Source organism: Olea europaea, chromosome 2 (assembly GCF_002742605.1).
Source record: "Olea europaea var. sylvestris chromosome 2, O_europaea_v1, whole genome shotgun sequence".
NCBI classification, from domain to species: domain Eukaryota; kingdom Viridiplantae; phylum Streptophyta; class Magnoliopsida; order Lamiales; family Oleaceae; genus Olea; species Olea europaea.
This window is the reverse complement of record NC_036238.1, coordinates 463,015-477,274: the sequence shown is the minus strand read 5'-3', so window position 1 is coordinate 477,274 and position 14,260 is coordinate 463,015.

Here is a 14,260-nt window from a genome sequence, read left to right as displayed (position 1 = left end):
AATTTGTTTCTGTTTAATTTTTTTTTCTTTTTGTCATTTGTTTGTTATTAATTAATTTTAAAATTTTAAGTTGAAAATGTTTGCGTTAATATTTTTATTTATCTATAAGTAGTTCGGATAATTGTAAGTTTTTTTTATTATTTTTAAAAAACTCTAACTTTTTTTTACTTATACTTAACTTTTTACATTCTACATAGTATCATTTTTTTATTAATATATTTAATTTTGAAAACTAAATATATCTAAATATTTATACTTAAAATTTTTTTAAGTTAATATTTTTTTATTTGTAAGTACCTTTTGCTATAAGAGAAGGAGGAATTAATATTTTTTTACCTATAAGTTATGCACAAAATTTAACTTGTCACAAATATAACTTTTTTTTATATACAAGAAAATAATTTATACAAATGCGTTATATTAAGTAGGTTGTCACGTGATTCAATAATTTCTTTCTTCTGTAACAGTAGTTTTTGGGCAAAGTGAGATCAGTTATTTTTTTTATAATAATTTGTCTATTTTTGCAATCCATGAACCTGTTTCAGTAATGATTTGTCTATTTGTACTATCCACGAGTCTCTTGTCAAATCTAAATAGGAAGGAAAAGTAGATTTTATCTATCCTATATAGTTTCTTTTATTTTCGATATTTAATTACATGAACTTTTCGTCTTTCAAATTTTCATATCTTACTCTAGGCTTGTCGGTGCTTCACTCAAACAGGTCCTTATCTATTTACTCTCTCAAAATGGGAATTTTGTAGTTTTAAGTTATAATTTGTTCGAGAATTGATTGACTTTTACCAATAAAATGTAGATGCACATAATTTGTTATTTTTCTTGCTATAATGTTATAAAAACTTACCTATTCATAAAAAATATATATATCATTTTTGTCAAAATTGTTCTACTGCAGTATTTCAGAATGGTCGTTCCATGTCATTTTTATATAACTATCAGTATTTCACTAAATCATGGCATCGATCTGGTTGGTCAAACAATAATGTTTTTTTTGTACTTAATACATTTTTACTAATATACTACATATATTTTTCTTATGTATATACATAGATGATGCCTAGATCTTTTGCGAAACACTGGAGACACGAATTCGGTGATACAGTACGAGTAATTGCATATGATGGTATAGTTGCGACCATCGGATTAGAAGAAGTTAGTGGGAAAATATATCTAACTGATGAATGGAAGCAATTTTTCGACCATCACAATTTACATGATGGTTATTGTCTGATATTTGAGTATATCGAAAATTTCACATTCAACATAACTATAATTGACGATTTTGGGTTAGAAGTGAAATATGACTCAAACGTTCCAGAAGAAGGTGAAGAAAGCAATAATTCAAATACACAGTCCTGTTTTCGAAGTAAAATTAACACCTCCTCGACACAGCCACAGGAAAATTGTAATTTTTTTTTTGGATATTTCAGTCTACATTTGTGCTCAGTCTATAATTATCACTAAAAGACTAGTAATGCGTTCATCGTTTTGCAGTATGTATCGGGAAGATTTGCCAAAATTCATGCACAGCGTTCAAATTCATGACTCTTTATATCAGAATTGGGATATCACCACAAATTTAAGGCCAAATGGTGAAATACGTCGTCTTACTATAGGCTGGGCACATTTTCTTTCATTCAAGGAATTACAAATGGGTGATACATGCATATTTGAACTATTGAACAAAAAACCTCTGAAATTTTTGATCTACAAGAAAGACCGCATCGATGGAAGTTTGACACAACTATCGGAGTTTTTAATTTTAACTTGTTTTAGGTTTTACTTAGTCCTGTATGTAGTGATAAAGTTTTCTAAACAATATTCTTGTTAATCTAATTTATTATTAGTCAATCTGATTTTATTTACCTTTCTTATGTGTTTATATATTCTATTTACATTTAAATAACTTTTAATTCTGCACAACTAAAGAATAATACACCATTTCTTATTTTCTGCTAAAGATAATGTCCCGTATAAAATGACTGTAAACTCATTCTAATATAACGAATCAATATCCAACATAAAACTATAAAAAAGAAACAAATAAAATAAAATTTGAGAGCCGATTTTTCTTTAACTAATATACGTTGTTACTACCACCAACAAAGAACTACACATATACCCCTCAACACAATATTTTTGACGTCTCCCTACAAATTTTAATTACGGTAGGAAGAGTAACATTGTTCTATCTAAGAAAAGTTCTATACATACACAAAGAAATCTTCAAAAATAGCAAGAATTGAAGTACAAGGAAAAAAATGTTCAAAATTTGGGCTCTAACTTGGAGTGTACCCAACACATACACTAGAGGACAGTAAAGAATTGCATAGAAGATCTTTTTGACCTTTGTTCGACTTTGTTTCAATTTGTTTAGATGTTGTTTGGAAGAGAGGTGTATTTGCTGAAGCCTCAACGATTTGTTTTATGTTTGTGGATACATGAGCATTTGTTTTTTGCATTTTATGTTTACCTTTTGGGTTCGTTGTCTTCAAATTGATGTTCATTTGAGTTGAATTCTTCACGCAACTGCTTATAGTTTAAACATTTACTTCAGTCATTGTATTTAAGAAATCCACATTAATACGAGATAAATCACAGCGTTGAAGGCAACGAAAAAATTCATAAAGATACTCAGGGGATCCCTTTTTCATGAAATTTTGACTATCATGAATTTAAATGGAATCTATAAGATGAAATTAAAGGCGAAAAAGTCAGAACAATGGAAGCATAACTGACGTTTGGACAACGAACAGAAGATATACTATCTCGTCTCGTTTGAATTCTCGCTGACAGTCACTGTAATATTCAAAGTATGAAAATCAGTAGAACAAGTGTACAATCATACATTTTGACTTTGAATTGAATGGAATGTCAAATTTGATAAACTGACGGTGGAAAAAACTTAGTTAAAGCAATCTAATACTCCCATTTTTCTAAAAAAAAAATTGCCATTCATGCAGGACAGCTGTTGGGGAAGTCATAAACAAAGAGAAAAATTACAATATATTTAACATATACCTTTGAGAAAGTTGCAATTTTATGGATGTACCGACAAAAAAACTTCCTTGTACACAACATTTTTTGTACATAAGTTGTGCGTATCATTTGAGTTCGATGGTTTCAATAGAACTTTTATAGGTTTGCTTGTTTTTGCTCTCGATAATGCTACATATAACTGATCATGGCAAAAAACTGATTCTGAAAGATACAAACCTACGAAATCAAGTGTTTGACCCTGAACTTTATTTATTGTCATTGCAAAGTATGGTCTAATTGGGAACTGAATCCTTTTAAATGGAATTGCAGTTCAATCAGTTTTAAGAGGTATAAATGGGATCCTAGGTAAGAAAACTTGTTTTTCACGATATTTACCAGTTGTAATTTCAGTAAGAATAACCATTCTCCCAAATTTTCGACAAGTAAGGCGTGTTCCATTACATAACTCCTCGGAAGGATTGATATTTCGTAATAACATTACAGGACAATTCATCTTAAATTTCAAATAATGAGGTGGAATACCATTTGGTGTCAAAGTATTAAAAAATCTTTTTGTAGGCTTTGTTCAGATTTCTCCATTGCCTCATTGAAATTATAGCACGAGAAACTTTGACGAGGAATTTGTTCAAGCAAAAGTCCATTAATATAGTCAACAGATTCATTTGTAGGCGTAAGAATAATATGATTCACCATTGTATGTAAATGATCGGCATATGCTTCTATATTAGGAAAAACACAACGTATCAAATGTTTTAAAGACGTAATTTCATCTTGGAACGATAAAACTATACTATTTGGTAATTTAATACATTACAAGTATGTTCTTGTTCAATTCCATCTCCAAATCTAAGTAAGTATTCACAAAACGTGGGATCGGACTTCACTCTCATATTTTCAACCAATGATAAATGTACGAAAAAAGGCCATAAATATGAGTAAATCAGACTTGCTTTGACTATGTCTTCTTTGTTTCCTTTAGGCACAACTGGTAAAACATGTCTAAAATCTCCTCAAAAAACTACTACTTTTCCACCAAAAGGTAAGTTACAATCAGTAATATCTTTAAGCATTTTTTCTACAACTTCTATAGCACAACGATTTATCATAGACGCCTCATCCCAAATTATTAGCCTTGACATTTTCAGTAAAGTTTCCAAGGCCGATTGTTTACTAACAAAGCAGTTAACTTCTCCTTTCGTTTCTAAAGGGATTTTAAATCTTGAATGAGTAGTTCGACCTCCAGGTAATAGAGATGCAGCCACTCCAAACGACTCAGTTGCCAAAGTAATTAAATTTCGACATCTCACACTAGCTTGGAGTGCTCTATACAAAAAAGTCTTACCTATCCCGCCTGGACCATCAATGAAAAAAGTGCCACTTGATTTAGCTTCTACTCTTTCCATAATCATATCATAAGCAAACTGTTATTCTTTATTTAATGTCGTTGCACAACTAAAACCTCTTTCAATATCCAAATTTGTTGATTTCTCTGCAACCATTTCAACAATCTTTCATCGTCATCTATATTTATGTTAAACGACACAATTCCATAATCATTCATATTTTTACCAAGTGATTCTAAAATAGAACTTATATCCTCCAGAGCTCATTTTTCAACAACTTCAATGGGCATATTTTGATGTACGCAATCATCAGTCATGTAAGGTTTAAATTTATCCCATAATAACTTTGGATTATTGGAGTTGCACATACTAAGAAGCGTAGCAAACAGATGTCTTAAAGAATAAGGCATTTCATAAATAATGACTTCGGATAAATATTCTTCACAACGATTGTCTCCATTTAATAAACGATGTAGAAGTGCAGCTTCTCGAAATGTACCGACATTTACCCCATTGAAAGTTCTTATATCGTCAAATGATGTTGGGCCTCTAATATGATTTAGAAGAAGATAAAGAAAATATTGTTCTCCTTCAGATGGATTCACTGAGACAATTCGTCCTATAACAATTTGTTTCTTTTTGGGAGTCCAAATTTTGTTATTTGCATTTCAAACAAAATGTTTAGAAGAATCTCAATACAAAAGTGTTCGAGCAAATTCGTTTAATTTATTCATTTGGAAAAACTCGGTTAACATTGTTTTTCTCATATTTTCATTCGTAATAATAACAGATTAATCATCCGTATTTTTGTAAGTTACACGTTGACAATCTTCAATATGAAATTGTAGAGCACAAACATTGGATAGATTTCTGACAAATTGAAAGAAAAAATCCTCCACATAGCTTCAGGTGGAGATATCCATCTAACAGATTAGTAAGTAGAGATTTTATCGATGTCTTTGTCTGTCAATACGATCATGTCCTTTATATACATATTTGTACAAATATTTTACAGTTTTAATAAAAGAGCATACTTCACCATTGATATGGCAGTCAAACTTTGTACTTAAATAAGGATTATATGGTACAACTCATTAATTGTCTAGCATTTGACCTCTCACTTCAACACAAATACCATTATTACGCCACCTATACAATGGGTATGAATTATCTCCAAGTATAGTATTATTACAATAATCCTTCGGATATTTATTTTTACAACCGCTATTTGTCACCATACATATATTTTTTGGATTCAGATTTTCACAAGGACCATGCATATTATGCTTTACAATAATAGAATGGAGATGAGGCGTATATTTTTATCAGAAATTTCACAAGAAACTATCCTATTAACTTGTTCATTGGAAGAAATTTTATGACCATAGTTAAAAATCAACAATAGATATGCGTGAGGAAGGCTTCTTTTTTGAAATTCAATCACATATATATGAGCAATAACAGAACCAAAAATGTCGTTCTTATACAAATCATTTTTAAGTTTTACTGATTTTTCTCTAAATACACGTAAAATCAAATCTGGTCGATTTTGAACCTCATCATTGTGTTTTAATTCTTGCTTAATTTCTGGCCAATTTGAATTACATGTTATAGTTAGGAATAAATTTGATTTTCCATAACGTTGGACAATAGCCATAGCATTTAAGTACCTTCTTAGCATATCTCTAGGTCCACATGTAAATGATTGTGGTAAAATAACTTTTTTTTTTCCCAATTTTGTACCCTCTAGTTTCTCCTTTATGTACACTATCTACAATACCTTGATAAAGTTTAGAACAACTTTGTTTCTGATTATTACGAAAATAATATAACTTGGATTTCTCTATCTTAACGTACATATCTACAACATATTGTTGGAAAAGTCTGTCAGTATGAAGGAATACAGATTTACTATAAGGTCTAATCTGTAATTTGTATGAATGGTACTCACGACATGATACTTGTGACCGTTTCTTCGTTTTGTTAAGCACTGCACGAGGAAAAATGAAGCAAATTTTATATTTACTTCAAACATCACATCTATGGAAATATAAGAAAGACACAAGACAGTACATGAACAAACCTTTAGCCTCTTTTTCAATAATTTGAGCTGCAGAATTTATTATATTAGGATTAGCAACATGGTCGACCAATTGCACAAGCTGAGAAGATGCGTTTTCGTATCTGTGAATACCTTCATGCCAACCACATTCACCAAACGGGAAAAGTAAAGGATATTGCAAAAGATCATAACAACCATAATAATAATGAGCCATATGCAAATCACCGGAATATCTATATATAGTAATATCACGACACGAACATTTGCGTTTTCTTCATCATCAACCCATACGACAGCTACTTGAGACGCTGACGTAGTGTTAAAGACTCTTTGATTGAGTCCTTGGTGACATCTTATTTGTATTTTATACTTATGAAAATCAGTTATATTACTTAGAGACCTAAAGAATTTACTATACGGATCTACCTTCAAGATTTCAATTAGAAGAAGTAAAGTGGATTCTACCAAGCTTTTTGAAGTTTTCATTCGATTTTGGAGTTCATTATCTGTATCGTAAAAATATAATTGCCTATAAGAAAGCCTATTATTATCCGACATAAGTTGATTTATATAATGATATACTTGTTCCTGAACTCTAAATGTGTAAATACTTTTGTATGCTTTAAACAGTCACTTATCATATTTTACACCAAACGAAGTGAAAGCAAAGTGGTTGTTATATCCACGCACAAGTTTTTTAAACTCCATACATGTATGTTCTTTAGACGTAAATAGAGCGTACAATTCATCCGGTGAATCAGGCATAAAAAGTTTCACTTTTCCATCAGAGCAACAAAAACCTTTAGTTTCTCTATACAATTTGCGTGCGCCACAATGCTTACAATAAGTACACGTCGGTAAAACATATGCAGTAGTTGGCATACTAAGCGGATTAGAACTTTCATGTAATTCAAAATCAACAACATTAATCGTCTCTTCATTCAAAGTAGAAGCTTCAGAATAAGAATATATTATATATTTATGCCCATAATCAACACTAGAACTATTATTTTTAGATAACATTGGATCATTTACCCTCTTACGATGATCAATATTTATAGTTTTAATTCGATTCCTCCTATCCGCCTACCTTTGATTTTGTTGTTGACGAATGAAAGCATTATATGATTTATTTATGCTTTGGGGTAAAGTTTCAAGATCAAAACAACCATGCTCGTCATTTGTAGATTTTTGTAGAGAATCCATCAGAAGAATAAATTTATCACCAATTTTGAATAATACGAAAAATTATTAATTCAATTAGAAACTAACAAATAATAATTACATTTAGCACACTGTAAAATAAATGTGGTAAATAAGAAAAAATTTTGCGACAAAGCAAACATCCAACAACAACATAAACTTCATAGCCATATTCAACAAAAAATAGACAACTCCAATTAGATTTTCACGTATATATAGAGATAAGAATATACCTCACATCTAGGTAGAGTAAGATAAGCCAAGCTACATTTTTATCTATACACAGAAATAAAACCTACATACCTTAAATAAATCCAAAAGAAACCCAAAAACGAAAACATAAACAAAGTAAATAAAAAAAATTACAAGAACTTACCCAAAGTTAATCGTTGCAATTTCTTCCCTACGGTTAAGATAAGGATTGCACGACTTTTTTTTCCCATGGAAAGAAACAAAAATTTAGAGAGTTTTTTTTCACAGATGAAAACTGAATTTTGGAATTGAAGGAGAGAGAATGAGTGAATTCAAAGAGTGATAGACAGTAGATTATTTATATTTTCCTAATAATATAATATAATAAAAAATACCAAACCACTTTAACCAAACTCATTTCAAACCAGTTGAATGTGAAAACGTATGTAATAAAAATGAACAATCTAGCTCTGCACAAAAAAGAGCACTTCAAGTTATTTTTTAAATTTCAAAAGTAATAACTCTCTTATAATTGTAAAAAGCTACTCTATATATAAATAAAAAAATAAAAACGTATTGACTTAAAATTTTTTAAGTACAAATATTTACATATATTTAGTTTTTTAAATTTTAAATATTAATAAAAAGAATACATCGTCTACAATGTAACAAGTTACTTATAAGTAACAAAGAAATCACTTCAAGTTATCTAAAATAATAAATAATTGTAAAAGGTTCTTATATAGATTTAAAAAAATTAACTTCACCATTTTTAAGTAAATATTTAAATATATTTAATATTTTTAAAATTAAAAACTAAAAAATATTAACATGAAACAATTTTTTTTTTAAGACGCCTTCGTGCACGGAGTGATCACTCCGTGCATGGAGATTTTTTTTTAAATTTTATTCATAATAATATTTAATTGTAAAAATATTAAATATATCTAAATTTACTTAAAAGTGTTGAAATTAATATTTGTTTTATAAATAGCTTTTACAATTATAGGTTTTTTTTATTAATTTTAAATAATCGGAAATGATTTTTGTACTTATAAGTAACTTTTTCAATTCTCTATCGTCTAATCTTTTTATCAATATTTAAGGAAGGATAAGCAACTTTTAAGATAAGAAGTGAGTATAAATAAAAAACAAAAAACTATTAACGTAAAATTATTTAAGTACAAATATTTACATATATTTAGTTTTTAAATTTTAAATATTAATAAAAAGAATACACCGTCTAGAGCGTAACAAGTTACTTATAAGTAAAAAAAATCACTTCAAGTTATCTAAAATAATAAATAATTGTAAAATGTACTTATATAGATAAAAAAAAATTAATTTCAACATTTTAAATAAATATTTAGATATAATTAATATTTTTAAAATTAAATATTAAAAAATATTAACATGAAACAATTTTGTTTTTTTTTTATTTTTATTCATATTTAATTGTAAAAATATTAAATATATCTAAATTTACTTAAAAGTGTTGAAGTTAATATTTTTTTCTATGAATAGCTTTTACAATTATAGGTTTTTTTTATTAATTTTAAAGAATTGGAAATGATTTTTTTACTGATAAGTAACTTTTTAAATTCTCTATCGTCTAATCTTTTTATCAATATTTAAGGAAGGATAAGCAACTTTTAAGATTAGAAGGGATAAGCAACTTTTTATTTTTACCACAAATAAGGAAAAAAAATTTAATTCACCACTACTGTTAATAAAATATTTATATATTATTTATTTGACTTTTTTATTTGTTTCATTTAATTTAATAAAATAATCTTTATGCATTCTTCATGATAGAACGACATTCGTTAAATTTAAATTAAATATTTGTTTAAATAATTTTCATTTATTATAATTTAATAGCTTCTTAATAAATTATTTCTATTTTTCTCTCCAATTTCTTTTATTAAACAATATAATAGTACTGCCTGTAATCAAGTGAAAGCGAAGTAGTGTATGAAAATGGATAAATCATTAAAATGACGTGTCAAAATCTTAAGATGGCGTGTCAAAATAGCACTGCAATGTTGTGAGACAAAAATGAACAATAAACCTCACATTCTCTCTTTTAAGATAAGGAGGGAAACAATGAATTATCCACCTGGGAAATGCACACTGTTAGTTCATATTTTTGTTCAAAAGGAAGTTTTTTATACTATAACACACACACTCGTGCCTACTTTCTATTGCCGCGTTGCCAACATGTTTGCATGTAGAAAAAAAAATGTTATATGACATTTTCAATACGTCATCAATCGATAATATGTCGATTCATCATTATTTCAATCCCTATAATAAAGGAAAATGCTAAGCGTACAACATCTGCTATACACTTCGCATGATAGCCCTATTATAAAATGTGGGGTCCATGATTAAAATAATCCTGGACTCCATGATCACTTTTCACTTGCCCAAAGTAGTCATCTCTATTTGGAGCTTGTGTGGAAGTGATCATGTAGAAAAGTGATCGTGTAAAGAATAAGCATATAAGCATTATTATTAAATGAAAAAGTAATTTATCTTTAAAATATAGAGTTAAAAATGAATGAGAAAAAAGTGATGTTTAGATACTCACTTCCAAACTAGAACCAGGTACGCAATGAATAAAGAATTGGAATCCTATGTATGCAACCAAAAAATTATAGTAATCGAATATATTATATATACAAGTTCCTCTGAAATATAACTTGTTGGAAACCTAAATACACATAACAAGTGAATACGTTAAACATCTTGAAAACTAAGCTCGTTGTTTTTAAGGAAATAAACAATAAATAATCAATAATTAGTGGTAAAGCAGCATTGGGATGGGACATAACCGGTGAATCAGGTCACAGGTCACGTGTAGCTGTAAAATTCGAGAAATGATAAAAGGCTGTGATTTTCTTGTGTCAGAGAGATGAAGACAAAAACGATGTCGTAAAAGACGTTCAACTTTTGCTGCCAACTACTACACATACATTTCTCAAAAATGGACGGTAATTTAAAGTATTTCCAGCTTTTATAGTTCTTCTTAAAGAACGTGCTGGTATTATAATTATAAATACGCATAACAGAATAGAATTATTATAAGTTTTATGAAGAAAAGTCAAACATGCAGAGCCAACAAAGAAAAGTCACAAATATAAAAAAAACTTATACACGAAAAGCTGACAGTAATGATGCCGTTGAAAGCAAAATGTCAAATGCTACGTTGCGTTTTAGGGAACCCATGTCACCTACTACTGCTATTGCATTGCATGCCCCCTCGTGGCATGTTCCATTGGTTTGATTCGGATAAAAATTAATTTTTTAGTAAATTTTACTTAAATATGTAGTGAAAAAGCCGATAAAAATTATCAATTAATCAATTTGTACAATTATTTTGTACAACATTGTTCACAATGATGGGTGTGACAAAAAAATATTGATCGAAAAGATTTGTTATTTTTTAAACTGTCCAATGACAACATGCCATGTGGCATGTTGTCAACAATATTGTCGAATTCATTGTACATGAAGCATTGCTCAAAAATTATAAGTCCTATTAAAATATAGAGTTAAAAATGAGTTTTAAAAATACTAAATTTTAAAAATTGGACCAAACAGGGTTAAATACGATGTGTTGGATTAGATGTTAAGAATAATTCCTCTTTAACATGCTCAGAAACAGAATTGCAAGAAACATATTGATGTGTGAATTAATGATTGTTTTTTTTTTTTTTTTTTTTTTTTTCTTTCAAACTTTCCAATTCCAAGTCGACACGTGTCTCCCTTGATTTTGAATCTGTCTCCAACTTGTTTATATAGCATGTTTGAGATGTTAACGATAATGAGTGAAATCAAGTCAAAATTTTCCCATATTTTATTTTGCTAAAAGTTAATTAAAATTCAGATTATAGTTTAACATTTTAACCAATGGGATCCATAATTTTGAAATCACACATTTAAAAATCTGAATTTTATCAAAGAGATGCATAAATTGGTAAAAGGCAAAGAAATCAGCTGTGAAATAAGAAAACACTAAAGGGGTAACAATTTACAACCCTACCACACAAACAAGGGCCTGTGACAAGGCTGAGGCCTTGGACCTACAAATTCAAATTTTAGATTAGGCGTTGTCACAGGACCTGTCAAAGGTCCCTATTTGAGTAGCAAAATTCAACAATTTATATTACTCCTAACTGAATAAAAAATTATAAAAGTTGAACAAACGTTGACACGTCCTGTTTGAGTAGTGAAATTCAACAAATTATATTACTTCTAACTGAATAAAAAATTATAAAAGTTGAACAAACATTGACAGATCCCTGTTTGAGCAGTAAAATTCAACAATTTATATTACTTCTAACTGAATAAAAAATTATAAAATTGAACAAACATTCTTTTTGAGTGGTTAGGACCAGTTTTTTAAAAGGTTTATAAAGGAAGGTTACAAAAGTGAAGGCAAAGAGTATCATGAACATGTGACTTGTGAGGTGAAAATGAAAGTCATCTTGCATTTTTTTATTTGCTCGAACAGTCTGGTGCTACATAGGCATGTTTGGCTCAACCTATGAAACTGTAAGTTACTTTTGACTTTGGAGTACTTTTTTTTTTTTTATTCCCAATCATGTAAGGAATTTTTTATCTGTATTTGAAAATAAACTTGTCAAAATAAGTAATTTCTTCATTTAAAATTTCACTAATAAAGGAAGTTAATTATTTGTTCATATCCTTTTAAGCAAACTTATCAAGTTCAGACAAAGGTGTTGAATATTTGGCATTAAAAATGTCTATTCGTGTTTATATATTCTTTATTCATATATCTAAGTGCCTAATATATAATAAATAAATAGAATAAGCCATGGTTTGGTACAAATTAAAATTAAAATTTTAATATAAGTCAAAATTAATAATAAATTTTAATCACATATTTTATGAAATCTACAATTTTTTAATAATATATATTTGTATATATATATATATATATATATATATTTTTAATTATTTTTTTCAAATGATTATCAAATGAGTACTAAATGTAAATGCAAGACAAATGCCCCTTACGAAGTTTCAACACAGACACCATTCCCGTGACAAGTCTCTGAAGTGAGTCATTTTGTTTTCCAAATAACAAATTATATCCGCATCTTTGCCTTTTGCTGTTAAGCCCTCGTTTTTCTATCCTTATTCAATTAAAATGATTTTTGAAATAGTAAAGTTAAAAAAATATATAATTAAAAAGTAAGAAATATTTTAAATTTACATGTAAAATATTTTATTCTGCAAGCGTGTGATTTAAAACAAGTTTGAGAAAAAAAAGTTTTGAAATAATGGTATACAAATAGGGGCTAAATAAAATAAATTTTGCTTAAAATTACTTTACATTATCCATTTTTACTTTATTTCAAATTGACTTAAATTTCGTTCTCATGGATGTACACTTTGTAGTTAGCCTAAAGATAGAATAAAATAAGTTAATTAAATTAATTATGTAGATATATAGCAAACATTCAATGAGTTAGTACCTCCTCGTTTAGTCACTTAAATTATAGGGTTGTTTGGCACGACTTTTGATAAAAAAAATTCAGCTAATATTTATAAAAATTGATGAAATATATGACTGAATTGGAAATTGATAAAAGCTGTAGAGTTTATGAAATTTATGACTAAACCAGTTGAAAATTTAATATTCTATCAATTGTATAAAGATAAACTTGATTTCCTTTTTAATTTGTCCCGAATTATATGACACTTCCTTTGTTTAAACTTGAAAGTATAATTAAATTCTTAGTATTCTAGCAATATGCTCATCAGAACTGATCTTCGGTTCCCAACAGATAAGATAAAAATTTCTCACTGCTTTTATCCGTCCTCTAAGGACAGTGGATCAGGATTGATATGCTCATATTAATGTCCATGCTCTATTTGGGAATATTTTCATTAGTCAGGTAAATATAAAATATAATTATAATCGACACTTTGGGCAGCTTGCATGAAACCTATCGAAAAAATATTATTTTTGAAGTTAGACATTGCCTTGCATCTATGCATGCATGCATTTACCTAATTAATAAACGCGCAACTATTAAAAATAATACTAAATTAATTTCTTGTACCCTAACATTCGATTTGAATTACCATTTTATTTATGGACCCACGTGCTGTCCATTTGGCCAATAATACTAACAACAGTGTTCTTGGTTATTATCTACTACGATTAATAAAAAAATTATGTTCAAAGGTGATTTAAATTTGACAATATCAAAGAAACCTCGATAAAGAGGGTGTTTGAGACTCATTTTTATATAAAAATGTATTTTAGAATAGTAAAATGATGGTAAATGTATGGTTGAAAAATGAGAAATTTTTTTTGATTTACGTGTAATATTATTTTAATAAAGAATTTGTGGTTAAAAAGAAGAGAGAAAAATACATTTTGAAGAAAATGGGTATCAAACG